Source organism: Alexandromys fortis, unplaced genomic scaffold (genome assembly GCF_014885135.2).
Source record: "Alexandromys fortis isolate MF-2015 unplaced genomic scaffold, M_Fortis_MF-2015_v1.1 scaffold_192, whole genome shotgun sequence".
NCBI classification, from domain to species: domain Eukaryota; kingdom Metazoa; phylum Chordata; class Mammalia; order Rodentia; family Cricetidae; genus Alexandromys; species Alexandromys fortis.
In genome coordinates, this window is record NW_026068071.1 from 1,795,294 (window position 1) to 1,816,872 (window position 21,579).

A 21,579-nucleotide genomic window follows, 5' to 3' on the forward strand; every position below is an offset into this window, starting at 1 on the left:
CCCTCCCCCCACTCCTCTCCCCCTCCCTCTCCTATCCAAAGAGCAGTCATGGTTCCCTGCCCTGTGGAAAGTCCAAGGTCCTCCCCCCTCCCTCCATGTCTAGGAAGGTGAACATCCAAACTGGCTAGGCAAAGAATTCATAACCTCTTTTTAAATTAAATTAATTGTTGTTACATACATATATCCCTAGATGCCTGTATGAGTTTTTTAAATTTTTTTAATTTCATTTTACATTCCAAGCACAGTTTTCCCTCCCACCCCTGCCTGTGTACCCCTGCCCACCGCCATCCACCCCTCCCAAATGGTACGGGCTTCCATGGGGAGTCAACAAAGTCAGGCACATTAAGTTGGGACAGGACCAAACGCCTCCCCAATGCATTAAGGCTGAGCATGGCATCCCGCCATAGGAAATGGGCTCCGATAAGCTAGCTCATGCACCAGGAATAGATCCTGTTCTTGCTGCCAGGGACCCCTCAGAGAGTCCAAGCTTCACCACTGTCTCCCACATGCAGGGGGCCTAGTTCAGTCCCATGGAGACTCCACAGCTGTCGGTCTAAAGTTCATGAGTTCTCACGAGCTTGCTTCAGCTGTCTTTGTAGATTTCTCCATCATGATCTTGACCTCCCTTGCACATATATTCCCTCCTCCCTTTCTTCAATTGGATTCCTGGAGCTCGGCCTGGTGCTTGGTTGTGGATCTCTGCATCTGGTCCCATCAGTTACTGGATGAAGGCTCTATGATGAGAGTTAGGGTATTCACCAATCTGATTACAGGAGAAAGCCAGTTTGAGCACCCTCTCCACTATTGCTAGGAGTCTTAGCTGGGGTCATCCCTGTGGATTCTTAAGATTTTTAACATGAAGTACTTAGCCTGGTCTGGCATTAAATAAGTATGCAAAATTGTTTGTTTTATTAGTTGTAACATATCCTTATTATTATTAAAAAACTGAAGAGTTAAAATATACTCATGTATTAGAGAAAATTATTTGAAAATGTGGGTACAAAAATTTCCAAATACAATGTTCTCAGAGCTCTTGGGATATCCAGTTTGTATTGTGTGGGGGGATGGTAAGAATAAAGCATTATTGAATGTTCCAAAGACAGACAGCAGCATTTGGTTGTGTCTATCTATATTTTTCACACAATAGACTTTATAGAAAGAAGAAGTAGTAGAAAATGGTGTTCAGTAGCAGAATTAGGTGGTATCTGGAAGACAGTCACTGTAGAGAATCCTTTACTCTTGATAATAATATGAAGTTAATAAACAGTTGTCCAAACACTTTCACTTTAAATAATAATGTATATTCAAGGCTGAAGAAACCATATTTTTATTGTTGAATGGAAAACGTTGCCTTTGGTTTTGTTGGCATGTAGCTTACCTGATACCCCGTTCTCCCACTAGAGGTCTAACTTCCATAAGATCAGGCATCAGAAAACCAGGAAATGTGGGTGGCTTCTGTAGCCTTCATTCCCTGACTTGTACCTCTTCATTCATCTTCAAAGCCAATAATATCATGTCTGTCTGACCCTGCTTTAGTAGGCATATCTTCTCGTCTGTGTTTTGCTGGAAAAGGTTAGCCTATGTGAAGAACTCATGTGATTAGCGTGACATTCTAGTGTATTCTCCACATCTCAAGGTTGCAAATGTAAGCATATGCAAGTCCCCTTTGCTGTTCAAGGTAACACATTCCTAGATTCCTAGGTTCTGAGAATCCACCCATAGATATCTTCTACACTATTTGTCTCACTGGGTTTTTGACATCTCTTAAAATTGGTGATATTCCACAGAGGCAGAAAGACATCCAGTGATTACCTTTGCTGTTTGACTCTCTTCCTATCAGGCATCACTCTATGAAATGATTATCTTGTAAGCAATATTAAGTTCTGCCTTCATTCAAAGAGCAATAAAGTCAAAGAGCAGGAGAGTAAACAAAACAAGGTTATTGCAGCAATATAGGGAATAATAGCTCAGCTAGAATTGAACTGCATTTTAATCTATGAAATTTAATACCAACTTATTGGTGTTAAAGTAAAAGTTGCTTACCTGTTATTTTAGTGTACCCAACTTGTAGCTCACTTTTTAAAGAAATGGACACTAGAAATCTTTTAAAATTGCAAGTCATTCATGGTCATTAGTATATGAAAACAAAAGGAAGCAGAAAGAGTTTGTTTATTCTCTTAGTTTGGCCAGAGCTCTAGGGGCCAATACACACGAAGTAGAGACGTTATGGGTTTTCTCAAATTGATGATCTCTACATCTCAAGCAATGATGTAGAAAATATATTTTTAATATTTGATGTTTAGAGTCATGCTGTTTAAAGTTTTGCTTCCCCCTTTCTGTTTTGGGGTGTATGTACAGTTACTATTTGATCCAACAATACCACTCTTAGATAATCAAACATCCCAAGCTAATCAAAACCATGCTTCCACTAGAACTTGTTTGGGAGTATTCACAATAGCGCTATTCATAATGGCCAAGCGGTGGCAACAGCTGAAAAACTCCTCAAGTAACAAACAGATAAACAAGATATGGTCTATGTTATTTCACTGTAAGAAACAGTTTGGGAGCTGATAAATGGCACAACACTGAAAGGTCTCAAACTATGCTCTATGAAAGATACCAGACATAAATGGGGCAAACATATTATAGGACTCCATCTATATTCAGTACTCAAATTAGGCAGGTGCATAATGATAGTGAATATGTTAATGTTTTCCAAGTACTGGGGTGAGAGAAGCACCAATAGTGATTAATAATGGATATGAACTTTCTCTCTAAGGTGATGAAGGGGCTTCAGAATCAATGCTGTTCACATATATCTTTAAATACGCTTAACAAGACAGTAAATTGCACAACGTAAAAGTGTATTTTTTTTACCTCAAGAAATTGTTTTCATTAGTTTAATTACAACTCATCAAGTCCCTCTATTATTTTATTAAAGTTTGCTTTTTAAAACCTAACATGCAACATATTTTGTTGCCCAGAGGATACATTATATATCAAAACAGAAGGGCTTAGGGAGTTCTGTGAAACACATTTTAATTTATTATTTCAAAACTAGTATATTGCGGGGAAAATCCCAGAAAAAAACCAGCAACTGAGAAACCCAGCCAGTTTGTTTTTATGTCTTACCTGGTGTTTGGTGTGACTCTGTAAATTGCTTTCTTCTTTTCAATTTCCCCTTTTACATGTTTGACATTTAATAGGAGAAGCTGGGAAGCAAGGTTTTTTTTTTTCATTTTTTACTGGAAGTGGTTTTAGCTACTTTGAAGCAAATGTCCCCAATATAAATATTCCCTGCTGGCCTTGTTTCCATGTAACAGGGACAAATAGTTTTCTGTCCAGATGTAGAATTGGTGTACTCCTCCAAACTACCTTTCAACCAACAGATTTGCAAAGGCACAAAATGTAAAAGCTGTTTGCTTCTAGGAACTGTTTCTGGCCTTGTGAGTCTCCATCCTGACCAGGCAGAGAAGGCACAGATTGGGAGAGTCAAACAACTTTCCCGTGTTTAAAGAGTCGAGCAAATAGATGAAATTTGAGAACTGGGAGCACACAGGATGCTTACATAGGAGGTGGTATCTATGGTGTTAGATTCTTCTGGGTAAAGAGCTGACACTTCAATATCCCCCGCCCTCCACTTTCCTCCCAAAGTTAGACACCTCAGGTAATTGTCTACATATGTTGTGTCTAGGTTTGAGACCTATTATTTCAGATCTTCTAAAAACCAAGTTTACCTTCTTTAATTCAAAGTAGAATTCCCATGGCCATGGTTTTACTCATTCCTTATAGCATTAAAGGAAACATAACTATATTCTAGAAAGTATCGTTTGCTTGTTTATTTGATGCTCCATTCTGTTTCATTTGTAATGTTCCTCTGTAGGGAATATTGTATGATTTTTTTTCATGGAAGACATGAACAAATGCCTGTTTATCTGAGATAAAGCACTAATAATAAATATGACAATGAATTTATTCTTTCTAAGTTGAGCTTGGTGAACATTCTGTTTGTTAGGGTTATTTATAATAGCATTGATAACTCAAAGGCAACTGTGTCATTGAAAAGCCCACTCCAACATAGGTGACCACTCATGAAAGCTAATGATTACTAATGAGTGACCTAATATGAAATACCGAGTCTTTAATGCTATTAGCCCTTTTGCTTTTATGAACATAGAAATTTTAAAAGATGGGTTTCTTTTGCTTTTAGAAGAGTCAAACAAGCCATCTAATGTGAATATCCATCTCCTCTATCATATGTCTGGTGATTTTTAGATTGTTTTTCAGTAAAAGGTCAGCAAAAGGGTTGCAAGTCAGACAAGCTTTATTGTGTACCTAACACTGCAATTATATTGGGAAAACAGCCACAGACAATACAGACATGAGTGGGTGTATTTGTATTCCAATAAAGCTTGATTTACAAGAACAATCCCCTACAAAAGCCTTTGGGATGAAGAGGGCAAGGGTTGGAGCTTGTTAACTGGAAAACAATTGCCATTTCAATGCCTCTGTCTATGTGTTAGACATATTTCTAATGATAGAGGTAAATCACAAACTAGAATTTGACTTTACAAGAAAGCCAAGGGAAACAGATTTGAAGGTGAACATAGAGCTACCTTCACACTTCCCGTCATTCTCAAGAACTGTCTGCTTGAGTAGGAGAGAAAAACATGGGAAGGCGACACAGAAGAGTGGGATAAGGCATCTGAATCCTAGCCAAGTCTCAAGCATTCTGCCTGGGGACAAGTTACTAGTTCTTCCTTTGCCTTGATTTCTTCTATCTATAAAAGAGAGAATGTTAATAGACTTCACCTTGTAAAACAGATTTGCAGTGAAAGCTGTGAGTACACAGTAAAGGCTAGGGATAACAGTGGGTACATGCTCTGTGCTCAAGATGTTTGTTATTTCCCCAGAAATCTCAATCCCCTGGGAGTATACACAGCCGTCCACTTATTTTATCCTTGCTATGAGTCACTGATGAGCAATCCTCGCTGTGTACTATGAATAGTCGTGCTGTCTTTAAACTCTCATGGCACTGATGGCTTGTCATGTTTCAGTTCCTTACGTGAAAAAAAAATGTACCCATGGATGAATTGGTGACAAGGAAAACATCAAATAACAATGCAGAGAATGTGGACATGCACAAGTCAGTAGTAATCGTGGGGGAATGTTAGGGGTGACAGTTGGAATTGGAATTTTCAACATGTTAATAAAGTGATGGCATGCCTAAATATCAACCATTATGCTTATTTCTAGATTCTGAGTCTTACTATTATTTTAAAATTTAAAATTGCACACATTTCTTAATTTTGTGTAATATGGGAGAGAGATAAAAATCTTGACTGAGGAGAATATGCGGTTCTTTTCACTTACCATAATAACTGTGTGCATGTTTCTATTTTTATCTACATTTTATGTAGCAAGTAACTGGCCATTAGAATGATAGATGAATCAGAAAAGACTGAGTTGGAATTCAAAACTGGGGACTAGGACCTCAGAGCCCTCCTTGCAACATGTTCTACAAATGAGTCCATCGTCAAGTAGCAACCACAGAGGGAGCAGATGAGGGCTGGAGTATACTCAGTGGTATAATACTTGCCAGCATGTACAAGGCCCTGCGTTTAACCAACCCAGCACCATTTTGAAAAAGAAAGAAAAGAAATTAAAAGGAGAAAATTAGATGGCAGATGATTAATGGATACCACTAGAAATGGTCGGGATCTAGAGCGATCCTGCTTATATGAAAAAAAAAACACTTAAATTATGGGTATGTAGGTTTAGTGACTTGTCTTAATTAGTAGTGTCATTAAATTATTTCTACTGCCTGTGGAGGAGATGCAAGAGTTTCTGTCTTTCAATTTCAAAGTGAGGTCAGTCTTATTATGCCTACAGCATGGGAGAAATTTGCCAAGATCAGTCGCTGAATGCATAGGGACATGTCGCATCCCATGAGGGGAAGGGTACAAGAAGTTAGTAGTAGAGGCTGGACAAAGAGAAGCTTAAATTCAAAACAAATAATTAGTGAAATTTAGAAAATAAATTATACCTCCTAGAAAAGTTTAAGGAATTCACTTCCTTCAATAGTTATTGTGATTATCCAAGCCTTTACACTGGTTTTTAACTTGGATTGTCCATTAAAAGAAAGCCTTGTATACCTATTATTGCCTCATCCCCAATTCCAAGGAGTCTGATTGATTTGACCTGTATCTGTGTTGTCTAGCACAGTAGCCACGAGCTACTTGTACTTATTTGGATTAAAGAGCAACTAAGTTTAAGTAAATATTTAAATTTAGTTAATAATTTTTACTAGTCCAATCTCAGATGCGCGTCAACTATGAGTAACCAGTAATTACCCTGTCAGATAGTAAGTAAGTATAACAAATATATCCATAAAAATTCAAAGTTCTACTAGGCCACCATATTTGGAAGGATGGGACAGCGTCATGGAGACATGAGCTTAAAAACAGAAAGAATGTCTGTGAAAGGTGATTCTTAGGCAAAACACAGACATGCAATCATGTGCTATTAATAACGATGGATGTATGCACTGGACTTACATGGGAGTGGGACCATCAACAACCAAGCATGGATGAAGGAGGAACTCAAGTTGCCCTCCCCTCACCGACGTAGTATTTCCTATGGATAGATTTGGGCAGAGGGGAAGTTACTGCCTTCAGTGGTGCACCTACCAGTAACCCCATCAGCTTCCAAAGGATAGTTCCTATCCAGTGGTCACACAGATGGCCTTAATTAAACCAAACGGATCACACAAGACAACTGAAAGGCATGAATCTAGGAAAGGGACAGGTAAAGAGGAGATGGGTGTTGGTAGCAGTTAAAGGGAGATAAAGGAGGATGGGAAGAAGAAAGCAATGCATTATAATATTACAAACATTTTTGAAACTGTCAAAGAACTAAATTAATTAATAAATTTTAAAAAAATACTCCCTTGACCCCTTACTAGGGCACCACAGGAGAAGTGGCACTAATGGCAAAAGTGCAGGAGAGGTAGTCTTGTCCCTCACAGAGGTGGGGGACAGGCAGAAACTTGGGTTAATCAACTCAGCTATCTATCACCCAGGCCCAGATCCAGAGCCTTTTGTTGGCCCACCTCAACATCTACCCTATCTCTGAGCTGCTAGAGCATGGGAAGGGGCCAGCCCTGTGGCACAATAGCTACAGGATCTCCAGGACACAGCCCAACAATAGGATATATGAAAGGAGTCTCAGTGAAGGTCAAGTGTTGATGTTGTAACAGAAGTCAGAGGCCTTGAACCCCATCAACGGCTCACAGCAATGAACATTGGTGGGTAAAGTTGTTTGGGCCAAAGGGTTTACTGTGTGTCACACCACAGCTTCCAGTGCCAGTACAATGAATGAACGTGTGATGGAGAGGGGAGAAAGAGCATCAGCCTGGCACAAGTACAGTGGGACTGGATACATGAGTGTTGTGACTCGTATGAAAGAAGTCTGCTGGAAAGAGGAGCAGAGAGTTGCCCAGACTGCTTGGTAGACTGTTTTGTTTGATATTTTTGTTCTTTTTAACTTTATTTTTTTTTAATTTTCTATTGGGGAAGAGGGTCCAAGGGTGAAGGGCAGATGTGTAAGGACTAGGGAATGAGTGACATTGGGGGTGCATGATGCGAAAATCCCAAAGTATCAATAAAAAGTTAAAAAGTTAGGTTTTTATTTTTAAGTTCCCTTGGTCAATTGCTCTACAAGTGAAAGTTTAGATAAATTAACTGCCAGCTCTCGACTACAAATGTTGCTTTTTTTTTTTACTTTAAATAAAGTGTTACTGTTTTTTTTCTGGCTGTAACTTAATTAAGAGCATTTAATAAGATCAATGATTTTAAACCAAAATTAAGAGACGTGTTGTCAATAGATCACATTTAGGCAACAAATTCGAACCGATAGAAATTCGTATTTCTGGTGATACCTATAATTAATTCGTTGATGGAGTGCGTTCATTAAATCTTATATAAATTTGAAGAAATTGTTTACTTCTTAGTACAGGAGGAGGCTTTTTGTGAAGTAGTAAAGGCAAAAATGTCATCAAATGTACCACTAAAAATAAAGAGTGGGAAAGAATCTCCTTCAGTGGCCTTTTTGTTTGTTTGTTTAGCCTGTTTTGTTTCACTTATGAATTTCAGGGTGAAGTTTTGTCTCCAAGATATGATATTCAGCTATGCTTAAAGCTTGTTTAATTGCACTCTGATTGGTAAATATCTGTTTTGGCACTGGGTTCTTAAGTTTAAAGGAACATAATTTCAGCATCTTTGTATCTCTTTGTTGCAGGAGGTCTTTTTGCTCCTCCAGCCAAGAGCCGCTGAGAAGGGAAGTGGCCGCTTTTTTAAAGGGAGAGAGACCATGCCCCAATGGGCTGGTATCTCAGCGGCTATTGGCTGGAGGATCGGAAGGACCTCCCGCAACATCTCTTAGTCTTTTTCCAAACTTATTCATTGTTCAGTGAATCTGTCCATATTGGAATAAGTACCCTGTACTCTGCTCTGTGGAGAGAGAGGTCATATGACATCATATTCATAATGAGTGTCCTTCATTGATCGGCATCATCCTGAGTATCCTGTAGAATCCAATCTTAGATTCAGGTGTTTGTTATGGAAGTAGGGATTGGAAAGAGCAGCTATAGAAGAAATGCCCTTTTCTATGTTATCAGAATGAATGTTGTCACATCCAAGTTTCTCTGTGAGAACCAGGAGGCATTGACCTTATTTAGGAATACCCTCTCAGGTTCATAAGGCAAAATGTGAATTTCTTATTCTCTTTGAAAATGTGTCACTATTTTTGCTTCAACTTTTTAAAATTTTGCTTTAGGAATTTCTTTTGAGAGCATTCTTAAAGCTAGCCTTTGGGGGTAAAGTGATGGCTCAGTGGTAAAGAGCATCAAAAGGGCCTGTTTTCCATTCCCAGCACCCACGTGATGGCTCACAATCATCTGTCACTCCAGTTCTAGGTGGTCTGATGCCCTCTTCTGGCCTCTGTGGGCAGCAGGCACACACAAGGTGCACAGGCATACATGCAGACAAATCACCCTTCCACATAAAATGAGTAAGTAAGGACTTAAAAAAGCTAGACTTCTAAAGCCAGGCTGTGGAGCACGCCTTTAATCCCAGCACTTGGGAGACAGAGGCAGACAGATCTCTGTGAGTTCGAGGCCAGCCTGTTAGGCAAGAGCTAGATCCAGGACAGCCTCCAAAGCCACAGAGAAACCCTGCCTCAAAAAAAAAAAAAAAAAAAAAGCTAGACTTCTCTGAAGTCTAGAAAGATAGCTGCATCGTATTTTCACTTCTAATGCTTACTTGTTCGTTTGCTCTGCCAAGAAGGGTTTTAATAAGTTAACTATTAGCCTTTGACTAAAAATAAATAATTTTTTTTCTTCTTGAAAATATAAAATTTCTCATTTGAAAAAAATTTAAATGAAGCAATATAACAAGCCACTCTGACCTTCTAGGATCCAATATTTACTTGGAAAAAGCCTTTTTTTCATTTTTTATTGATTTTATTGAGCTATACATTTTTCTCTGCTCCCTGCCCTTCCTCTCCCCTCCCCATCAACCCTCTTCCATGGTCCCCATGCTCCCAATACACTCAGGAGATCTTGTCGGGAAAAAAAGAAGAAATCTCCCCCTTGTTTTGCCTGTTTGATCACTGTCTAGAATGTAAAATATTCATGGCGGTGGTAAACATTCACTAAACTTAGTGCATTTTTATTGTGCTTTTGACTTTCAGATTCATGTTCTTAAGTATGTGTTCCAGCTACCTAATGGTTTACTTTAATGGCATATTTTATCTGAAACAGCTAACCATTATTCTTCCTGTAGATAAGTCACAAGAGTCACTGGAGGATACTAGAAATAGGATCAAAGTCAGGGTGCCTGGAATGGGGAGAGGACAAGCAGGTACAGTTTAAGAAGCAAGTGTCAACAGTGAGAGAAAGCAGAGTCTTCCGGACCTTTTGCTGGTCACAAAGCCTCTGGACATTCTCAGCAATCCGGAGGATTAACCAAAAAGACGCCTCATTTTCACTGAGCTAGTTAAAGGAATAGATAAATGGAAATATCCTTCACAATTTATAGTTTTAGGTATAGTCTTAAAATAATTCAGAAGTAAGTGGCAACTGAATGCTGCCTGTCAAAGGAGGTTAGGCAGACCAACAAAAGATATAATTGGTGTAGTCTAAATGAAATTTCATCACACCAATTTGGGATTCAGTTCTAGTTCTGAAAAATAAAAGCATTATCTATTTCTAAAATTTGAATTTATTTTGTTTAAATCTTGAAGGATGCCAAAATACATTTATCTGCTCTGTCACTGAAGGATTTCCCACATGCTCTCTGGAAAGCAATGTATAAAGATCACTTTCTATTTTACTATCTACTTACCTCTCTTTCCAAGGAAATACTAAAAGAGATGGAACGAGCTACATCATAGTCCCATGGGGAAGATATATGGGGAAGGGCTACCGCAGACTCAGATTGGGAAAACCTGTTATTTATGAGGACAAAGAACAGCATGAGTAGTAGTAGATCCATCAGACACATATCCAGATCACTCAATGAAAATTTATCCCTCATTTCAGTTCTAAAGGTAATCATGATTAGTGGGACAAAAAGATTTAAAGGCACAGACAGACTCTTCCATTTTCAACACAGGCTATTACTGATTTGGTGATGTATGAATATGAAAAAAAAACAAACCACTCTGAACTTTAGCAGATTAAAGCAGCCACCACTGGTTCTATACCAAGAGTTGAGTTCAACGAGATAGTTCTTCTGAACTTGACAGTGTTCACTAGAAGACTTCATTCATCTGGAAGATTAGTTAGGGTTGGGTTTAGTTGAGACATTGGGACAAGCAAGTTTTTTGCTGTTTTCGATGTGTTCTCTTCATGGCTCTTTTTATAGATAATCTCTCCAACACAGTAGTTAGATTTATGTTATGGAGACTTAAGGGCCCTAAGAAAGGAAAGGTACTTGTTGGGAATTCTTATACCTTAGACTCAGACTTGTCACAGCACCACCTTCTACCATATCTGGGTAGTTAAAGAAAATTTCAAGACCAACGAGGAATGAAGGACAAAGAAGTACAGCAAGCAAACATTCTGTGAGGTGTGGCCCATACCTGTGAGTACCACGCATGCCTTTGAGGATTGCCCAGGGTTTTAGGAACTAGAACTGAAAATAAAGCCTGTCCCAGACATATTTTCCAATATTCCACTGGCTAGAGCCCACTTGTATGACTATTAACCACAAGTAAGACTAGGACATGAAGTCTAATGGAATTCTCATGGATTATGGGCTACAGATTTTTGTGAGCAGCCATTGTATTTGGATTTCCATTACCTCTCCTGTCAAATGGAATTGTGTAAGGAAATGCTTGATACAGTCAACCGCCGTCTTGTATTTATGCTCAGTTAATTTCTACTATCATGATGATTTGTTGTTTTGAATTCTTTTTAAGTCAACACACATTTTCTTGGCTGTCATGATGAGGAATTTAGTTTAAGTCAAAGACTGGCATGAACAGAAGCCTACTCAAGAAGCTTGAGAAAGTGGTTCTTACAATGTTTTGTCATGAATGTGTAAAATGTCATCAATTGTATAAACAGAAGCAAAGCCTAGAAGGCAGTATGAATGCTAATGCATGGACTCCAAGGCTGTAAATTGTTATTGACGCTGTTGACAATGAAGGACTACGTGGAAGAAGACTGTTGTGTTTGCAGCATATTTTTCTGATTAGCAAAATTCCCACAAATCAAAACTTTTTACCTTTTTTCTGATTTTCAGTTACAAGGCTGGTTGGAGGCTTTTAGACCTTTTACTGGTTCTGCTCAAAGTGGTGATATTTAAATCTTAAAGAGGATTCCTTATCTCACCTTTTGTATTATCCCAAAATGCCAAATACCCAACTTTCCCATCATTTTTGTATTTCCTTTGAAAGCTTGATTTTGTTCGACCCATAAACTTTGATTTCACAAGATATTGCTTCTTGATAATGAGATTATTCACTTCAAGAAGTAGTTACTTTCTTATGGCATATTCACCGACATGACAATACACATATTTAAAAATAACTTTTTGTTAGAGCTATGAATGTGGACTTGGCTGGAGGATGGGGTTGGGTAGCTTTGTCCCTCTTGTCAATGTACCCACACTGAATAAATTGCCTTTTTCTGATTTCACTATTGGACAGGCATAGTGGTCAGTGCCTTTATAACTCTAGCTACAGAGGGTCATAAGCCCCCTTCTGGCCTTCATGGGCACTGCATGTATGTGGTGCACACAAATACATTCATGCAAATATTCATAAATATAAGATAAAAATAAATCTATAATAATAATAATAATAGATTAAGAGACCACTCTGACATTAAATGCTGGATCTTTCTTAATCACCATTTCTTATTTAACACTTATAAAACAGCTTCTCCTGTTGATGATTATAGACAGTGACTTTGTCTTCTAATTAATATGTAAGCGCCATAGGGATTAGGATCACAGCTGCATCACTGAAGAGTTGTGAATCCTTGGGCAAGTTACTTAATGTGTCAGAGATTCTTTTTATGTCCATGGTGGGAAATAAAAGTATCACTAACTTACTGCTTAGAATTTCTTTCACAAGTAAATGACTTAGTGGCCATGAAATGCTTAGGACAGTGCATGGCACAATCTGACTAATTAAGTAATTAATTAAATAAGGTGACTAATGATAAAAAAATGAAATTACAGATGTATTATTTTCATGTGATGTAATAATACTAAACAACTTTAAATGTGCATCTAACATTTATGAAGGATTATCTACTATTGTGTGAAACATATAGCCAGAATTAAAGGCACTTTCAACATTTGAGATTTGAGGTTGATGGAGGTGGATGTATGTACAAGAACAGGTAGCTTTTATCCTGGTTTTCTCTTCCACTTTAATCATTCTAATAAGGAACACCAGGTGACATTTTATTGTTTTTAAATTCTTTCCTCATGCTACATAAATAACACCAACAGAGACTGTGTGTGCCTTCCATGTTAACATTACAGAATTCCAGTAAAATTACACTGATTCCTGCATTGGAATCAGAAAGATCATCCATAAAAATCATTGCTCAGTCCAATACAAACGCTACAATTGTTTTGTTGAAATTCACTTGAAATCCATGAAAGAATTACAACGTCATGTCAGCAGGCTAACAAAGATGCTTTTTTGAACTGTGTTTGGTTTGGTGCCATGTGGAATTCATTGAGATAAAGATACTGAGTGCTAAGGAATTTTTTGTTTTCTTTTTGAGATTATAATATAATTACATCATTTTCCCCTTCCTACTCCTCTCTCCCGACACTCACTATACCTTTGCATAATCTCTTTTATGTTTATGGCCTCTTTTAAAATTGATTGTTGTTATATGTATATATGCAAAAGATATGTTTTAGTTTTTTTTTTTTATTTTTTTATCTGCCCTCTATGGATTTTACACTTCACCTTTCCCTGCTCCCGTACCTTGTTAATCATAGTCAGTTGGGTACAGTTACTTGGACCTGTACCCCCTCTGCTCAGAAAGTGAACAACTTCTCAAGGAGTTTTGTTTCCACAAAGAACAAAGAAGTATGTGTTATGCTTCATTATAAAGGAGAATAAATCTGTTCTGGTTTTTAATACTTGTGAAAAAGTCGGGGTTTTAGACTATAGTTTAACAACTGAGAAGCTTTTCTAAGCTGAGAAAGCATCCTATGGGCTGTATTGTGCTTTATCATGCTCTTGGGGGTTTCCCAGAGGCATTGAGCTTTCTTTGATGACTTCCTAATAAGGACACTTTGCAGTATGATTCAATTACCATTTGTAGTTTCCTACGGACAGGGTATTATTAAAGTGGAATCCTCTATTAATTCCAGTATTTTTTTTCAAAACAGTCTTATTAAAATACAAAGCGGAGAAATCCAGTTTCAATTTCTCTTTTTGTCCTGCCCTCCCACTTCCTCCCCAGCAAGCATGCTCCCCCTCTCTCCCTCTCCCTCCCTCCCTCCTTACTTTTCTCTTAATTTCACTTACATACTCAGTGACACAGCCTATCTATGTTCAAAAGGAGCAGAAACTTCTCACTGATCTGGTAAAAAGATTTTTTTTCTTCCAAGATTCATGGGGTAGAGAATATATCTAGCAACAAAAAGTATCCTGGAGTCATTAGAGGGCCAGCTGGGTGGTTTCTCTCACACTTGATAAGATCTTCTGTCTGAAGATTCTTTTTTTTTTTCACCAAAAAGTTATTTTTTTTTGTAATAAAACAGAATCAAGTTCCTAGTCTAAGCTAAATTTGGTTAGATTAGAGAGGACAGGACAGACGCCGAGAATAGGATTCATGGGTAAGCACCAAATCTATATATCTATACTCTTATTTCTTTTGCAGAAGATGATTATGATAAGATAGCAATTCTGTCGTTCCTAGCTTGTGATTTGGGAAGAAAAGTGAATGATCAGCATGTGGGATGTGTGGCTGCTAAAAGCTGCTTTGCGCCGATAGAGATTTATGAGCACAGCTCGTTTCCAGACTGATTGATGATGCTGAAGCAGCGGGAAATATGCGAACTGCAGCAGGGAGGAGGGCTCTGCAATTAACGGGTGCAGCATCATTATTGTGATTGCTCTAAGATCCAGGCACCAGTTGGTTGGAGGTCTCCCAGCCAGAGGTGTTACCTTCTACTTTCAACTTTCTTGCATGTACTGCAGCATCTTACCTGTTGAGGCAAAGACAGATCTAGACTTCAGAGAGCAATTTATACAGGAAATAAGGCTAATGCTAAATCGGCATGTTACTTAATCAAAAAGGGAGATCTTAAGCTACTGGATTTGGAAACACTGTCTGGGTTAGCTAACTATAAATAATCTAGCCAGCCAGTGGTGGCGAACACCAGTAGTCCCAGCACTCAGGAGGCAGAGGCAGGCGGATCCCTGTGAGTTCCAGGCCAGCCTGGTCTACTAGAGCTAGTTCCAGGACAGCCAGGGATACACAAAGTCCTGTCTTGAAAACAAAACAAACAGAAGAATCTGCTATTGACATGGCTTGGTGGTAGAAAGGAGGACAACATAACTCCAGTGTTCAGGGTCCTACTTTTCTGCTGTAAGAGTAACTTTCCTAATAGTTGTTGATTTACTTATTTGTAAGGTGAGGGATTTGGGCTGGTTTCTTCTGAGAGATGATTGCACGCAAGTATAGTAGTGGTTATCAGACTAAATGATACATTCTGAAACCTGGCTTCAAATCCTAACTCTGATATTTATTCATTTTATGATCTGGGGAAGTTATATAAGGTTTGTGCCTCAGTTTCTCCATCTACAAAGACAAAGATAATTGTGCCACTGCCCCCCAAGGATGTTGCAACCATCGTGTGAGATAACATAAAGAACTTCGTAGCCAATCAACCATGTATACTGTGAGCAGAATTTTCAAGGCCTAATTCATTGCTAGGGGTCAATTGATTCAATTATGAAAAGGCAAGAAGAACTGTTGAAGGTTACCCCTGTTGTGAGATATTTCTAATCCAGGCAGGTTATTGCTATTTCTACAGCCTGTGTTCCATGCAGGCTATTTTGCTTCCGTGATTTGAGCAAAGCTTTTAAAACTAAGAATCGAATTTATGGGTACTAGACAAGTTCACGGCTCAACTGGAGAGATTCAGAAGTGAAAATGGCCTTTCGGTCTGACATCTTTTTGCTTAAGGGCATTGAATATGTCAATGTATCCCCTCTGTGCTAGCCATTAGCAAGGCTTTTCCTGCAAAGAAATATGTACATGACATTTATTTTTCCCAGATGGTGTTAGTGCAGTTCCAGGTTTGACAATGCTTGTTTCTTTTTCTTGGGTTTATCACTAATCCACACATGACCATTTCTTTTAACTTTTTCACATATTTATTTATATGTGTGTGCACACATGTGTTCTTGTACATGGCATGGCATGCCCGTGGAGGTATGAAGACATGCAGTTGGAGTTGGTTCTCTTCTTATACCATGCGGGTTCAGAATGACTGAGGTCGTCTTCAGGCTTGCAACAAGTGCCTTTTCCCACTGACCTATCTCACCAGTTGATGGCCCTAGAAAGGCCCTTGTATTTCACCCTACCGTTTATATGTTTGCAGTATCTCAGCTAAAACCATCTTGTATGATTTCTTTACGGGATCTTTGGGATATATTCCAAAGAATAGTTGTACAATATTGTGTACAGTCTTGGAGTTAGAAAATGTTGCTCCAATGGGTTAATTCTAAACATAAACTACCTCAATACATTTAAACTGGTGCAGTGGTCAGCTAATGTCTCCTGGAAGGGCTAGGAAATAAAATTAATCAGCTCTGTGCACCTAGAAGTCTCTATTGCAAGCTGTTCAGACCTGCCAGTGAAGCCTGGACATTGGCCTAGGCCATCCCTGAGTGAGTGAAGGCAGCTGTGCTCCAGGAAACCTTTCAGATTTGACTCATGGGCAGCAGCTTGCTGATTCCTGCCTAGTCAACTTATTACAAGCAAAATACTTAGTATTCCCATTTTACAGATGAGAAAAGTGAAGGACAGGGTGTGCAAGTTGTTTGCTAAGAACCCACATGACAGGCAAGCGGTAAAATTGGGACCCAAGTCTAGGAAGGTATTGCTTTTAGCAACTAATCCATGTCAACCAATGGGATGTTGGGCTCCTGAATTCTGCCTGGTTATTTTACCATCTCCATAAGTGCCTTCTCAAATCCGGTGTTCCCAGGCAAGATGTCCAAAAAGCTCCCACAGTAATCCTCCTTCCTCTGCCCTGCCCTGCCTGCTTGTCTAGTGCTTATCATCTTGAAACTTCCTGTGAGTTACCAGTCATTGTACGTGTTTATCAGCTGTCTCTTTTGTTCACTAATGAATCTTAAGTACCTTGAAGAGTTCCTGGCCTATAGAATTCCCCAGCTGATGCTTGCTGAAGCAACAAGATAGACTTGTTGCATGTTTGGACTTGGACACTTCTCAAGTAACCGTAATATAGGAAGGCAAAAGTTCAAAGTATGCTATTGTTTTTATAAACTGTTTCTAATTTTCTGAAATTCCTGCTCAAGATAAAAATAGAGCATTTTTATTCAAAAGTCCAGTCTCAATGCATTTTGAAAAGTGTGTGACATAGTAGAGGTGTTAAAGCCCCATAACGAAAAGTGTATTGAGGAGTAACTAGAGTCAGGAGAAGACAATTGAAAGATGATTTCCTGGTAAGTACATAAAAGAGCAGTCTCTTTGGTGAGTCCAGCCAGGGGTGTAACAATCATACAAACGCTCTCAGCTTTACCCAGGTGCTCACAAAGAAGGAATTTTCCTGTCATTGTGGTGTGTTTATTTTGGAGTTATAAAGATCAAGGCAGACCTTTTCAGAAAGCGTTTGGTTATTGGGCTTGGTATTTCAACTTACGCTCTGCTTCAGTGGTGCATTGTGATTAACCGGGAAGAGCGCCTTTGCTAATGCTTATTACACAACACTGGGCACCTTAGGAAAAATGGAAAAGATTGACTCGTGAAATATGTGATCTAAATGACAGACCATTCTTTAGTTCCTAAGCTTACCTTGGGCTTCCTGCCTTCAAGAAACCACGATTCAACCGGCACCTAGAAAACAGAAATCCACTCCAACCAATAGTGGAACTACTTATTCAGAAATTCAGCACACGTTTCTTTTAAGAGATTTTCATATCACTAAAATTGCCAGGCTTCAGGTGGAGATGCAAATTTAGAGTGATGATTAATATTAATTATAACTTAAATTACCACTTATTCACAGCCTGTCAGGAGCTAATAAGCCCTCCACAAGAAGTTCATTTACATTGTCTTGTGTGATCCACACATGCCTGAGAGTTAATTCTTCCTCTTTCCTCAAGCACTGTTGAGAAAGATGAGGCTCAAGGATGTTCAGAGTCTTATCATAAAGTTCATATATAGTTGGCCCCGAGGCTTGGTACCTTAAATTTTGAAGCCTGCCTTAAAGCTGAAGAACGTGCAAGTTTGATAGTGATAATCTGCCCCCCGCTGATTCTGAAATACTGGGTCCACAGAAAATATTTTGAGCAGGCCTACACCAATCCTTTTCTGGCCTTCTTGGTCTGGACAGTTTATTCTTGGGTGTGGTTAAAGAGATATACTCCAATTTAGAGTCCAAGCCCAAACACATAACAAAACAGTGTGGTGTAGGCTCAAACCAAAATTATTTCAATCAATATTATTTCATGGAAAAATCAAGTCTGTTTGTAAAGGCACACAGACTGGCTCAGAAGAACGACCTTTCTGAATAAAACATAAATATTGGGTTTGGGGTTTGCCTTTTAGTTCTTTTTGCCTAAATGTTGATACATACACTTCTGATGAAAAAGATATCTCTCTAGTTAAAGCTGTTGGTGAGTTGCTCTCCAGTTAATCAAAATTCTATTTTATTGAGACTTTTGTTTGCCTTTTATAAATTGGTTTGTGGCATTTGCATTTCTTGAGGCTGGTTCAAAAATAGGTCCTAAGGTTTTACTTACGTGCATAATATACAGAGTCCTACATAAGATGCATAAAATATATAGTTTGTGCCTCTGATGATAAACAAAATGTATAAATGATTGTTAGGATTTCCTGACACCATCATTTTAAGAGGATTCTCTGTAATTTAAGTTTAACAGCAGGCCTAATGTGTACTCTGTCAGGGTTACCCACCCTCTGAACTATTAGTATTTTGAATCAGATAGACATTTATTATGGCAAAGTGTTTTGTGCTTTAGGAGATAATTTGTAGTGTCCCTCCTGGTATCAAACACACATACAAGTGAAACACACAATGTGCCACACACGTACACACACACACACACACATCTCCTTTTCATTAAATTGTTCTGAAAATGATTTTGTAATTTTGTGCTATCACTGAGTTTTGTGCTTATGTCTTATTTTTTCCATGAGATCTGATGAGTAGGCATGGGTACCACAGATGAAGTCTTCCCTGGATCACATATAATCACATTTATCTTTTATACTTGTATACTAACAATTCTATTTGGCTCATTAAAATGTCTTTTCAAGTTTGAATCAAAATGCCTAATTTGACATTCTCTCTCTCTCTCTCTCTCTCTCTCTCTCTCTCTCTCTCTCTCTCTCTCTGCCTCCCTCCTTACTCTGCTCTCTCTATGTGTGTTTGGCTTTTGGGGATAATATATACATAGCCCAAGCTGTCCTCAAACTCAAGATCCTCTAGACTCTATGTTTCCAGTTTTAAGCTCACATGTATGCCCCGTCATGCCCTGATGCCCAACATCTCTGCATTTCTTATCTCTTCATCTTTGACTTGTTTCCTTGGTTTCTTTAAGAAATTTCTTAGCACCATCCTTTCCTTTGCAAATCTGGTTGTGTTCCTCTTTAGTCAGTGTTCCTGATATACTGACCTTTACCTGTTCAGAAAAACAAAATGAATCTACTAAGCATTGCTCACACTGAAGGCTTCCGAGAATTTTTACGCCCTGTCTTCTGCTGGCCTTTACCCACTGCTATTTCCATTCTTCCAGATGCCTGTAATGAGCTTGTGTCCTCAAACTCATAACTTTCGCAACTAGTGTTTGCTTCAAATTTGACTTTCTGCTGTAAAAAACCCCTATCCCTCTTAGTCAACTTTCAAGTCTCCATCAAAACATTACCTTATCTACAAATCCTTCTTTGATCTGCAGGCAGATGGTACAGCTCTGTCCTCCGGCACCCATTGCATTTGATGTGCTATGTGAGGCTTATTTCTAACACCACAATCTGTGTACTTTCTAGACTGTGTTCTTCTTACATGAAAGTTAACTCTTTGAAGACAAAGACTGTGCAGCCACTTAAATAAACTCAAGCCTACTACAGTGCTTACCATATACATGCTCCTGAATATTGTTTGAATTTACCAGGAGGATAGAGTAAATAAAAACAAAATATGATAGCAGGGATCAGTGAATTTCATTTGAAACTATAGTTGAGAGATTGGGAGACTGTATGTAGGCCACCAGTCAAATGCAGCCTGCATAGCTAATTTTGTAAACAAGTTTTATGGAAATATCCTGCAATGCATTCTTTTATATATTATCTATGGCTACTCAAATACCTGAGAGGCAGTTAACTTGTTGAGACAAGGTCAAGATGGCCTACAGAACATGAAATATTTACTGTCTGACCATTGACAGAAAGGGTTTGCCAATCTCAGCTAATTGGTACTTGAGTCCTTTACAGGTCACATTTTTAAAAAAAAAGGGTCTGTAGTTTCATTTTGACACTTAGATAAAAACCAGTTTCCTTAGCTATCCAAACCTCATATCTAAAAGGCACAAACATAGGCCAGCACTATGGCTCAGGGAGTAAATGTACTTAATACTGTCTCAGGAACATGAGTTCAATATAAGGAACCCCAGAATAGAAGAAAAAAAACTGATCGTCATAAATTGCCCTCTGACTTCCACAAGTATTCTTTGACACACTTGTGGCTGTACACACACACGCATGCGCACATGCCAGCAAACAATCGTGAAGCAAAATTTAATCTCACAAACTCATCTAAGATTTCTCATCTGGGGAAAATGCAACTCACAGACAACATAACACCTCTGTGGATGTGGGTTAGGGGCACAACCAAAACCTGAGTCCCCAGATCTTAACTGCTTAAAATTGAGCATGTTCCAATAGACAGACGAAAGAAAAGAATATACTGGTCTTGTACTTTTCATCAATTGACCAGGTATGTCAGTAGCCTACTCTCTTGGGGGTATATTTGCCAATTTATTCTTCTCCCCACATCACCCTCCCAAAGCCTGCTGAGAATATGTGAGTGCTTACTAGCCACTGGACGTTCTTCATAAAAGTCAAAACCACTACTACCAACAAAATGCCCTCTTGGTTGTGGAGGAAATGCTGCCTCTTTGAATCCATGGCACTGTGTTTATTATCTATGATTTGAGAATAACCTCTTCGGAAGCAAGGGATGGTGAGTTTCAGAGGAGTGGGAAGTAGTTTTTTTTCATGGGTCATCACATTCTCCCAGTCTTCAGTGTGCTTAGGAGGCACCACTCTCCTCAGACAGCAGAGGTGTGTATGTACACACAAAATGTGCCCTTACAGTTGTAGGAAAACATGCCTAGATTTACTGGTGTATAGCACATTAGAATCAAATGTCTCTATAAAGTTGAATCATTACTTATCATCTGTTTGTACTTATTTTGTTAAAAACCATGGCTCAGGAAAGTGCTATAAGTAGAAATGGTGGTCACTATTTTGCCATAGACTTTAAAGTCATATACTTTTAGCTTGTTCCTTAGAATTTTGTGAAACTTATTCAACCTATATGTAAAGAGATAGATATTCATCTCCTGTACCAGTACCATATTATTATAATTGTTGGTATTATATTACCGTAGTGATATAATGTTCCTTAAGAATATATTACATATGTGTTCAATCCCAGTGCTGTGTTTTGGGGACCTCCATCCACAGATAGAATTGACCATGCAGTAAATATTTTTTAAAATGAAAATCTTACATTTGTACTGAACACGTACAAATCTTTCTCT

The 21,579-nt window shown here is 38.6% G+C and overlaps 1 protein-coding gene across 7 annotated transcripts in view; it reads left to right on the top strand.

Moving 5' to 3' along the window:
- The window catches only part of Arhgap6 (Rho GTPase activating protein 6), a 508,986-nt gene that overhangs the window by 394,149 nt on the left and 93,258 nt on the right, over nt 1–21,579 (top strand). The gene's annotated exons all lie outside the window — the stretch shown is intronic.